General features: G+C 42.2%; 1 protein-coding gene across 1 annotated transcript in view; it reads right to left on the minus strand.

The window, feature by feature from the left end:
- Positions 1-7,783, minus strand: part of SENP5 (SUMO specific peptidase 5) — a 31,863-nt gene extending 24,080 nt beyond the window's left edge. Inside the window, exon 1 of the mRNA XM_027647626.1 lies at positions 7,674-7,783. The gene's annotated coding sequence lies outside the window, so the exon portion shown is untranslated. The remainder of the gene's footprint in view (positions 1-7,673) is intronic.
- Between the last annotated feature and the right edge of the window lie 2,850 nt (positions 7,784-10,633).

The raw sequence follows: 10,633 nt of genomic DNA on the forward strand, positions 1-10,633 counted from the left end.
AAAAAAAAAAAAAAAGAGCCGTTAATTAATATCCCGATATGTGGATGTGCTGCTGAAAAGCCGTGATTAAAAAGTTCTGCTGGTACTCCGGCCCCAGCAGTCTGGCAAAAGTGTTTCTCCCACGACACAGGGCTTGTTTCTCCATGTGCTGCCCTGTGTGGGCCATCCAACATCTCCATATACCAGCTCCCCTGCCTGAAGCCCAGGGAAGAAGGCACTGGCCAGTTTAACTGCTGTGCTGTGTTGTACAGGGACATCATGGAAGTGGGAAGTGCTCCAAAACCATTGCATTTTTGTTGCTGGGTGGAGATAGGTTACACTTCCTCTCACTGGGTAGCCCCTGTGAGGAGAAGCGAAAAGAATTTCTCCAAATAAAAGAAACCAGTGAAGCAGGGAAGATTGGGAAACAGCCATGATGCATCGTTTTTTGCTACAGCTTTACACGAGGTGAACTATTTTGTGATCATGCAGTATTCATTATGCTCTGCATTCCTTCAGGAATTACAGCATGCAGGCTGTGGGTTGTGAAATGCTATAACAAAGAAATTTTAAAAAAGAAGGGATAAAGAAGACAATGGGGTGATGCAACAAACAAAACGGCAAAGTCCATGCCAAGCTGAGAGTTGCTGGCTTTTATTTGTTTGTTTGAAAAAAGTCCAGCCTGGCTCTGTCGTTAAATACAGCACTTTCCTAAGCAACCGTTTGTTCTTCCTGAACAGTAAATCCAGCCAAAGTTGGGATAAGCAGTTTCAGAGCAACGGGATGAGTCCTCTGGCCTTTATGAAACACACAGTAAACAGGGTGCACAGGGCAATGCTCAGGCCATGAAGTTAAAACAGGAATATAATAAATGGAAAGAGGATTCCTCCCCTCAATCCATCTGAGTGCTGCAGAGCTCTCTGGCTCTCTGCATCCAACAGCACCTCCGCACTTGAATCATGGCCTGACCCAGGCGATCATTAGTGGAGTTCTACGCCAGGCACTTGAGACACATAAATGGGAGCCCAAGTTCATGAGATCCTCTTAAAAAAACATGATTTGATTTTTTAAATGTGGGGTTTTATGAACCTTCTGGTTTTGCCTGTGAGGATCAGCCTTATGACACGTTCCTGTTTCCTCCCTGTCCACGAGGGCTAATAGCAGATCTTTAAAAACTGGAAGCTGAGATTCTCAGATGAGTAAGATGCCTGTAAACACCGAGGCTTTATGGAATGCCTGAAAAACATGAGACTCGTGAAAATGCATAAATAAATAAAAGCCAGACTTGGGAACGCTGACAGAAAGGACTGAATACCAGCTGCATTACGGTAACATTTTTGTGGCCAAACTTGCAGCCTCAATGTTTTAATGATGGCAGCCTTTACTGCATTTAACAGAAGCCTGGATTTGATTCTTTTGGAATAAAAGGGCTTTTGAATGCTCTGTAAAGGCAGTTTCCTGACTTCATTGATCGCTGACACAAACACCAGAATTAAATCTCCTACATCTTGAGCTAAAGCAACAATCCCATTAATTTGGAGAGCAGTGAGCTTGTACAGGAAGCAGTTGCTGGAAGAGGACGTGTAGCATGAGCTGAACCAGTTGGCTGCTCTGTGTCTCATGTCGCCAAGCAAGAACAGGGCCAAGGTAAATCTCCTTATAACCATGTTTTATTTGGAGGCTGCTAAAGCCAGTCGAATTCATGAAAGAATGCGAATAGCCACATCAGGAAACTCAGCAAAAGATTATCTGAACTGGCAGGGTTTAAGAAGGAAAATTAAATTTGTTCTTTGTTGTCCTTGCCTGTTTTTCCACTTCTGAATAGGGATAAAATGAAGTACCACTCCAAAGAGCTTGCACATTCCTTCACATGCTTCAAGTTGTGATGTAAAGACTATACTGGAAGAAATATCTGTAGATCTCAGCATATACTTGTCATTAAACACATTGAAAGGATTGTTGCTAAATTACAATAAAGTAAAAAAGTTTTAAAAAGGGTACATTCATGGCAGATGAACCCTGACCTGAACGTAACTACATGCATGATGATGGAGCATGGCTACTCTTTGGCTTGTGCTTTGGAAGTCTGAAGTTTCTCCAGGCCATAAGAAACTTCATGAGGTTAATCCTTCTATAGTACAGGAATACAAGAGGTGGGATGGAAGCAATAATGTAACAAAGATAGCCCAAGCTCCCCTGTGAGGAAATAGTCCCAGTACATAATCTTGCCTCTGTGCTTTCAGCTGCTGCCCAGTTACTGAAGAGAATCTTGATCAGTTGGGTCAGCTCTGCCCCTGCTGACCTCCCATGTACTCACACACTGCCCATAGTTCTGGTGCCTCCACCCCTACTTGCTTACTTATTCCTTACAGGAGAAGAAGCTGTACAGCAGCTTCTGAAAAGAAGATCACTTCAGCATATCCCAGAGGTGAATCTTCTAGAATTTAAACATCTCACTGCACGCGAGTTATTCCAAAGCAAGGGCTGGCAATATAATGTATGCAGCAAATTCCAAAATAGGATTTGCAAAGTAATCTGATTAAAAAATAGCCAAACTCCCAACATTTTAAAAGCAGACTTCTCATACCTAGTTCAGGGGTACTCCATGGCCTGCACAATTCACCCACGGCAACTTCTGGCAGAGGTGGGGGTGAGGACACCTCTGACATTTCCATCACTGCAGGGTGAGGCTTTTAGTTCCTCCTCTATGATTATAACCCAATTATATAAATACATGCAGAGCTTTTAAAGCACAAAACCACCACTACTTTCACATTTACTCAACTGCATTTAAAATATCTGTACTTTCATAATTACAACATTGACAAGGATTTCAGAGGGAAGGCTTAATTTTCTTGAGGGAGAGAGGATGCTTAGTGATTGAAGATGATGTACATTAACATTCTGCTCCACCCCAAACTCCTAGAGTGAACTACCCTGTATCTGGCACATCAGGACTGTGCTTTCCCCACAGTGGCCACCAGCACAGCTGGTTGGAGGCTGTAACCTCCTATCCCGCCTTGCGGGGCAGAAGAGCTCCTGTTCCCTGTACAGTTTGTGTGCAAGTCAGAGTAGCTTCGGCTGCCCTCACCGGTCTTTGAGCTGCAGATACCCAGGGTTGTGCTGAGGGATGAAGAGCCACAGAGCCCATCAGCTCTGCTGTGGCAGATGGCTGCCCTCATAAAGGTGGGAGCAGTAAAGTCCAAGTGATTCTTGGTGCTTTCGAGGGCTTCTCAGATCTCCCTCTATAGGACACAGATGGGGCTGCCTCCCTGCCTCGCAGGTGTGTTTTGAAAACAAGCAGATTGAAGTCAACAGGCCCCATATATGACTGTAAAAGGGACTGTGGAAGTGAAAGAAAGGCACCCCTAAAATAGTGTTTAGCTTTGGATTTGGATAATCCATAATTATACCTTGCTCTATGTTTGTACAGACCAGGGCTCACTGAGACCACGTACAGGCTATATTTAAACGAGCTATTCCAGGTACCACAGGCAGTGTCGTCATGGTACCAACACAGTGCAGGCTGTGGAGCCCACTTGTGAAACCCAGAAAATATGCAGGTAACCACTGCTGCACTCTGTAGCTCACCAGCTCTCTGCTCAGCTGTAATGAAAAGCTAGTTCTAGGTACAATTCCACATGTTTATTTAAGAAGTGATACCAATGGGGGAAGTTCTTGCCTCCAGTCACTTTTTTTTCACTCCTGCATCTCCGTTCTCTTCCACTGTCTCTCCAGTTGTGCCATTACTACTATCCACAAGACTCACTGGAAACTGAATGCTTGAATTTATCCACATGGGAGGGGGAAAAAAAAGAAAAAAAAAAAAAGAGAGAGAGAAAAAAATATCCAGCAGTTTTTCTCTGGAGTTGCATAGGGATCCCTGAAGGCAGGGGGTGAAGCAGTCAAGGCTGGTAGCGTAGGTGAGAATCCCCCTTAAATATATATAAATATTTCGAGTCCAAATGGTGTTGCAGAAAGAATAAATACAGTTTCTTATTTTCCAGCCAACTGCCAGTATTCTTCATTAAAGCATGTTGGTTGTGTTCTTCTAGCAGTGACACACCAGGGACAAGATCTGGAAGAAGGCTGCCTCCTGGAAGCACTGCTGCTGCACAGCATCCTACTGGTACATTTTGTCCTTTGCTTTGCAGCCAGACGTGGGACTTGCTTTTGACACTGTGCTGCCTTTCACTCAGATTGTGAGGGGTTGTTTCATCAGAAACAAAAGAGTGAAATGGAATAAGGAATAAATTAGAAGCAGAAACAAGATGTTGTTGCAATTCTTACAACTTGAGAGAAAAAGATGTAAAAAACAGCAGAGATTTGATTATTAGCTTCCCCAAATTATATTATTATTGTAATTATCAAACTCCTTCTAAAGTAAGATATAGCTACAGTCACTGGACCACCAGAGCTGTACATGGAGAAGGATGCAGAACATGCACTGTAGGACAGAAATGAGGATGTTACAGTCAGTGAATATCTTTATTATTGGGAGAGGCTGGAGAAGCTGAGACCATCTCCAGAGAGAAACAAGAGTTCTGGAGGGGCCTTCCCACATATTTTCAGAGCAATGAAAGGCAGTTGTGTTTATGCATTTTTCTTAGCCTGGGAGAATCAGCTACAAGAAAGTAAGGTCAAATGGGGAGTTCAAAATTATGTAGGCAAGGATGTCAGCCTTTCCCAGTGTCCTATCAAGACATTCATGCAATATTATGTGAAGCTGCTCTGTCATACCTAAGGCTTTTGAAACACAATGAACTTTGCTTTTCAAATTAGAACTGACAAATAAAATAGCTTATTCATGTCTACTCAAAAACAGGAAAGAAAATCTAGGCAGGTTAGTTGGAGCCCTGGAATTTACAGAAAATACTTGTGATGACAAGTTTGTTATTTAGACCTGTGCCCATTTTCCAAGTTGAAGTTACAAGTGAAAGGGGAATGCCCTAACCCAAGCTAGGGGCCACTCCAGCTGAGGAACTATCATCTTATAGAGGTAGGCATGGTCTAATTTAGGTATTACAAGAGATGCAGCAGAAGGCCAGCTCTCAGTGTCAGCCTCTGTTTCAGAGACATCAGTTCATTCTGTGTCCTGGAAATTTTTAAAAGCTAAGCAGATAGCATCCTGACATCCTGACCACATAGAGGGATCTGAAAGTGTTCAGACACAACTTTTGATTCCTTGCAGTCTCTAGAAAATCTACAGAAAAAGCCACATGCCACTGCCAAAAGAGCTCAATCTCCTTAACCTCTTTTGTATGAGTGTCTTTAAAACAAATGTAAACTCTCAGATTAGCAGTCAAATGAAAGATTCCAGTGCAGGGCTGAGCCCAGGTGAATAAACAACCTTAACAGCTTGAAGCATCAGTTGCTTGTGTTTGAAAGCTATCCAGTGTGGCTCACCTATGACTGGTGACTGTAAGCACTTGAACTTCAAACTGACAAACGCTGAAGGTTTAAGCACATAGATTACTGCTAATGTTTGAGACTAAAAAGGGAAAACAGTGTTCATTAATGGATTCCATGTGATCTTTCAGTACACAAAAAAAACCCCAAACAACAAAAACTTAACCAAGCAAATGCTGTACAATGTTACTGGAGCTGTGCTAGCACAAGAAACACCATGGATCCTACTGTGCTGAAATTCATTGTGGTATTAACCAAAATTGACTATGTAAAAAGGAGACATCCAGTCTGACCTTGCTGCCAGGACTTCTGAAAATGAACAGCAAAGTACATGCTCCTCCAAAGGCAAGTCATCCCATCTAGATTAGAAAAGGAATCTCCAGGTGAAGAAGTCATTCCTTCTCCATTCATTATGGACAGACTGAGACAGCTCCTACAAGTTAAAGCTGAGGGAGATGGATCCTACCTTTAGTGAAGAACAGTTTCTTCCCTAACCTATCATCAAAGACAATGGAGAGACATCCCAATCTAGACTCAGCAGCTCCCAGAATAGGGATATGATAGGAGACTGCAGGTGGTAACCTCTGGATCCAGAAGATGCCACCTGAGGCAGGTGTTTACCCTCATGTACAGCACAGTCACTAGCAAAGCCCAGCTAAATTCTGTAGCCAGACAATTCCTATTTTAAAACAGAAGTCGTGTCTCTCTCCTGTACAATGAATGTTTTCTTGAATTATGAAAACATAATGCCTATTGTTTTGAACAAAATCCTGACTCATCCTTGTTTGACCTAGTTGAGATTTTTAGTACTTTCTCACTTTTCTGCATTACAGTGCTGTCAATACATACCTGCAATAATGTTATAAAGATTAGGGCTCAACTTGCTTCAAGTGATCCAAATTCTGCACTCACTACTTTTCTCTGGATAGGAGGGAAAGATGTTCATATAGAGTATGTTAGATTATTATTTTAACTTACATTTCTTGAACACTTGTTTGTGATCTAGAAGATAATATGATCTAGAATCTTACAAAATGTGTTAAATTGGTTTAAGAAGAGCCATGTACAGATCCCATCTAACTAACATGTTAAATTGGAATAAAGCCTGATTAACTCACAGGAAGACAAACCACAAACTACTCTAGATTCACAGCAGTGACCCAAAGGCTGAATATCTGTTCATGAAAGATTTTTAAAGTTACTAAAGTTCTGGCTATTGAGCAATTATTCATCTGCAGTTCTAGAGGACATTCTTCACATTCCCCAACTTCTACTAAAACCTGGGAAGGATAAATAAATGTAAGAAATCAGCAAATTAAAGACTTGAGTTGAGTGTCTTAGCAAAACACACTAATGGCTAATCATTGTGCAGTCCAAGAAGGAGCACTGCCATAACATATTCAATAATACATGAGAGAAAAATCCCAGGGCAGTCAAACAAAATTTGTTGTAAGAGGTTTCTAGATAGACTCCAATTAATATCATTTACAGGAGGTCTGACTTGTCTCCATGGGTCCAGACCAGCTGGGGCAGCCTGTTGCCTGCAGGGATTTTCATCCAGCTCACAGTCAATGAGTAGCTGCTGCTTTTGTTTACTGTCTAAGCCTTACCAGTGGGGTTTTCCTTGGATGGAGGCCTTGGCCACCAGAACGTGGCAGGCAGTTTCTTGGGCTTCTCTGCTACTTTCTTGGCCAGGTGTTGGCAGTCAGATTTAGAAGAACAAGTCAAATGGTGCAGACAACAGTGGGAACTGTGATATGTTTTTGCACAGGAAAATCACAGAATAAAATAATGCCACCACTACAAATTGTAACTCCAACCTTTTCTAATTCATCTGGCATTTAAGCATAGGTTGAAACGTTTTGTAGCATTAATAATATGAACAACCCACATTTGAACGCTTTTTTCACAATACAGTGTCAGACTTCTTCTCAGGAAGAGGAAGGAATCTCAGAGTTTAGAACTAGGATAGCCTCATTTGGCAACATACTGTGATTGAGTTTCCAGTTGGTAACACAGGAGTAACAATTCCCTAGCCAAGGGGGGATCCTGTAAAGATGAGCATGTTCTGGGCATTCAGCTAAGACAGACATCATGACTGATGCACAGCTATCAGAACAGCTGGAGAGGATCTTGCAATGTTATGTTGTCCATCCCCTTGTCCCAGGGTAGTGTCATGGTAGACGAAGTCTTAACCCTGTCCTAAAATATATTTTCATGTGCCCTATTTACATAGCCTGATGGCATCTCTAGATTTAATATGGATACCCCTTCTCAGGACTCACCTGCACAAACAAATCTCTGTTTTCACACCTTCCATGTAGTTGCTCGAGATTCTTAAAGAGCAGGTTCCTCTTCCTTTTATCATTTTTCTGAAGTTTTCAAACAATTTACTTCCATCTATCTGTCAAGACAAGCACACTCAAATGAGATATTTCAAGCAATGCCTTCTTCCTTTTCCTCCAGTCTATCTTCTCTGAGCAGTCTGTACATATAGACAAGCTTTATCTAGCTGATGCCTTCAAAATGCCTGTCCAAGTCTCTGTTATAACTTGTCCCCTCCACTCTGAAGCTGTATGAGTTGCAGAGCCTCTGGAAGGATAAGACCTTGACTGCTGGAGTTCTTACAACTATGCATCCCTTTGATCCCTTTCCCAATATGCACAAAATACTAAAATTCTCTCCTGGATTTCATTACACATAAAAAAACATGAAAGTGCAATTTACTCCTTACTCATCAACAACTACCCATCAGCCCTAGCTCCAAGCCAGACCGTTCTGGCTCCTTCAAGAAATGGTTTTGAAATTTCTATTTCCAGATTGCCCTGGCAGGTATAACTGTGACTTTGCAAACAGCTACAGCTGTGTGTGCTAATTGCTTTCCTCTAAATTATTTATGAGACATTTTTGACTGATGGGATTTTTCACAACAGCATGTGCTAACCATTGGCAGTGGACTCCTGAACTGGTGGGAACTCCATCACCTGCTGAGCTGCAGAGGAGCCAGCTGTTAGTCCTGGCAGCCTGTGCACTCAGCTGCCAGGTCAAGCTCTACCTGCTTTCATCTCCTTTTCCAATAACTGCTCGATAGAAATTTATGTATAAGCATCATATCTGCACATAACACAGCCCCTCTACTTTTGGGATTAGATCAGAGAATGCTGGAGACTGCCTAATTTAGATAAGGCAGAATATAAGGTGTCAATGACCTGTGGAAGACAATCCATTTCACTAAACAGGACGTTTTCAAGCTCTGGTCCCAGAGGCAGCAGGGGTTCTGTAAAATGCAATTAGGAAAGCTAGAAATCAATAGGCTTAAATTCATCACATACAAGGTAGCAGATTTACCAGAAAATTTTTACAAGATACATAAACTGAAAAAGAATGGAAAACACGACTACAGGCAGTACAAAATATTTCTCATGACCCACCATTTTACCACTGCTTTTTACTGGAGGGCTTATCTCTGCCATGCAGCTAAAAACTACTTTAAAATCTGTCTGAAGGTAACCGTAAGCCCTGTCAGTTAAATAAAAAAAACCTGGTGTTCCAGGGACCAGCAAATTATGTCAGTATTTTCCCTTTCCCTTTTAGATATGAATAACTGATAAGGAGAAGCAGTTGGAACCACGTTTGGTAAAAGAAAAACTTCATGTCTTGAGTTGCAGGAGCTCGACAAGGAGCAGGCAGAGGAATGAAGCAAAGCAGCCTGTTAGAATTACTGCTCACTATTGGTGTTTTGATTACCTTCCCAGGAGACTCTAAAGGTTGCTGGGTGAGCAACCAGTGTGACATCTTCATGAGTTTCACAGCTGTGTTTAAGAACTAAGTTTCAACAGGATTCCCAGCCAAACTGTAGATGAAATTGTGCATTGGACATTTTCCTAAGGGGTATTTTTACCCTGTCCATCCCACAAGTTTTGAAGGATTTGAATTAACCTTGTGCTGCTCATTTATTCTACACATGCCAGAAGATTCAGTGTTTTCTATACAAAAGTGTACTGAACCCAGATTTGGGGGTTCAGATGGGAAAGAGAGGGTGACAAAGAGGGCCATGTTCCTCCTCAGAGGTGAATTGGTATTTCAGAGCCAGGTCAGATATTCCTGAGCCACTCTGCTCAGTGCAGCAGAGATATAATCTGAATTGCTGTGGGAGGTGTGCAGGGGACAGCACACCATAATCCATCTGTGCATAGCATCAGGAGGAGGAAGGCAGGGCAGAAGGTGCTCAAAAAGCACCCAGAAGTTTCATTTCCTTACTCCCTTTCTCACTTCCAGTGGAGTTGTCTTTCCAGCTGTGTCCTGTTCAGTGGGTGGCACTTGGAAATTGAAACAAATGTCCCTGTTTCCAAGCCTGCTCCCTTAAAGAGGTGGACCACATGGACTCCTTGTACTTCCACAAAATAGTAGCCTAGGGATAAGGAAATGGGTTCTCTACAGAAGAAGAGGAGGAAGTGGGAAGGGGGGAAGCTGATGTTCCCATCACAGATGCAAAAGGAGACAGGACAGAAGGTATCTGTCTGGATCTGACACAGACTAACAGCATGCCACAGGTAAGGCTAGGAAGTCATTCATGCCTCATTTCTCCCACCTGTAAATTATTCCTCCCCCTTCATCCCCACAGGCGCATCATTATGATTGCTCAATTAATTAACAGCTTAAAAGAGCTCTGAGACATTCAGATGGAAGAGAAGGATTGTTTTGTATTTCTGCTTCTCCAAAGTTGTGTGGATAAACACTGAACTTTTTAAGTCCTTCACTGATGATGACAATTTACTTCCTGTTTATGGATGGGGAACTTAAACCATGGAAATGTTAAAGCACACATTTTGAGAAACAGCCTCAGATTCCAAGATCCCACCTTCTGCATGTCCAGACACATACAACCACAGCTTGACTTTCATTCCCCATTCTCCATGTGAGCAGTCACAGGTGAAGATACTCATCAACTGAAGATCATGTGTGCAGGATCACAAATCAAGTATCTCAAAGTTTGACTCTCTCTAGGAAACCTAAATGAAAACTTACCAAACAAAACCTGGCTGGAAGCAGCTCATTCTGCCTACACTTTTGTTCAGCCAGAGCTTCAGAACAGCTTCATGCCATTAGGGGATCAGAAACAAGAATAAGTCTTTGGGAATTGTCTATCACATGTCTCTCCAGCACAACAATTGTAAATCAATGAATTATGGGAGTGAGAGTTTCCCTGACCAAAACAATTAAAACTCCCACATAAAACAGAATG

This window comes from Corapipo altera, unplaced genomic scaffold (assembly GCF_003945725.1).
Source record: "Corapipo altera isolate COAL_440 unplaced genomic scaffold, ASM394572v1 113, whole genome shotgun sequence".
Classification (NCBI taxonomy): domain Eukaryota; kingdom Metazoa; phylum Chordata; class Aves; order Passeriformes; family Pipridae; genus Corapipo; species Corapipo altera.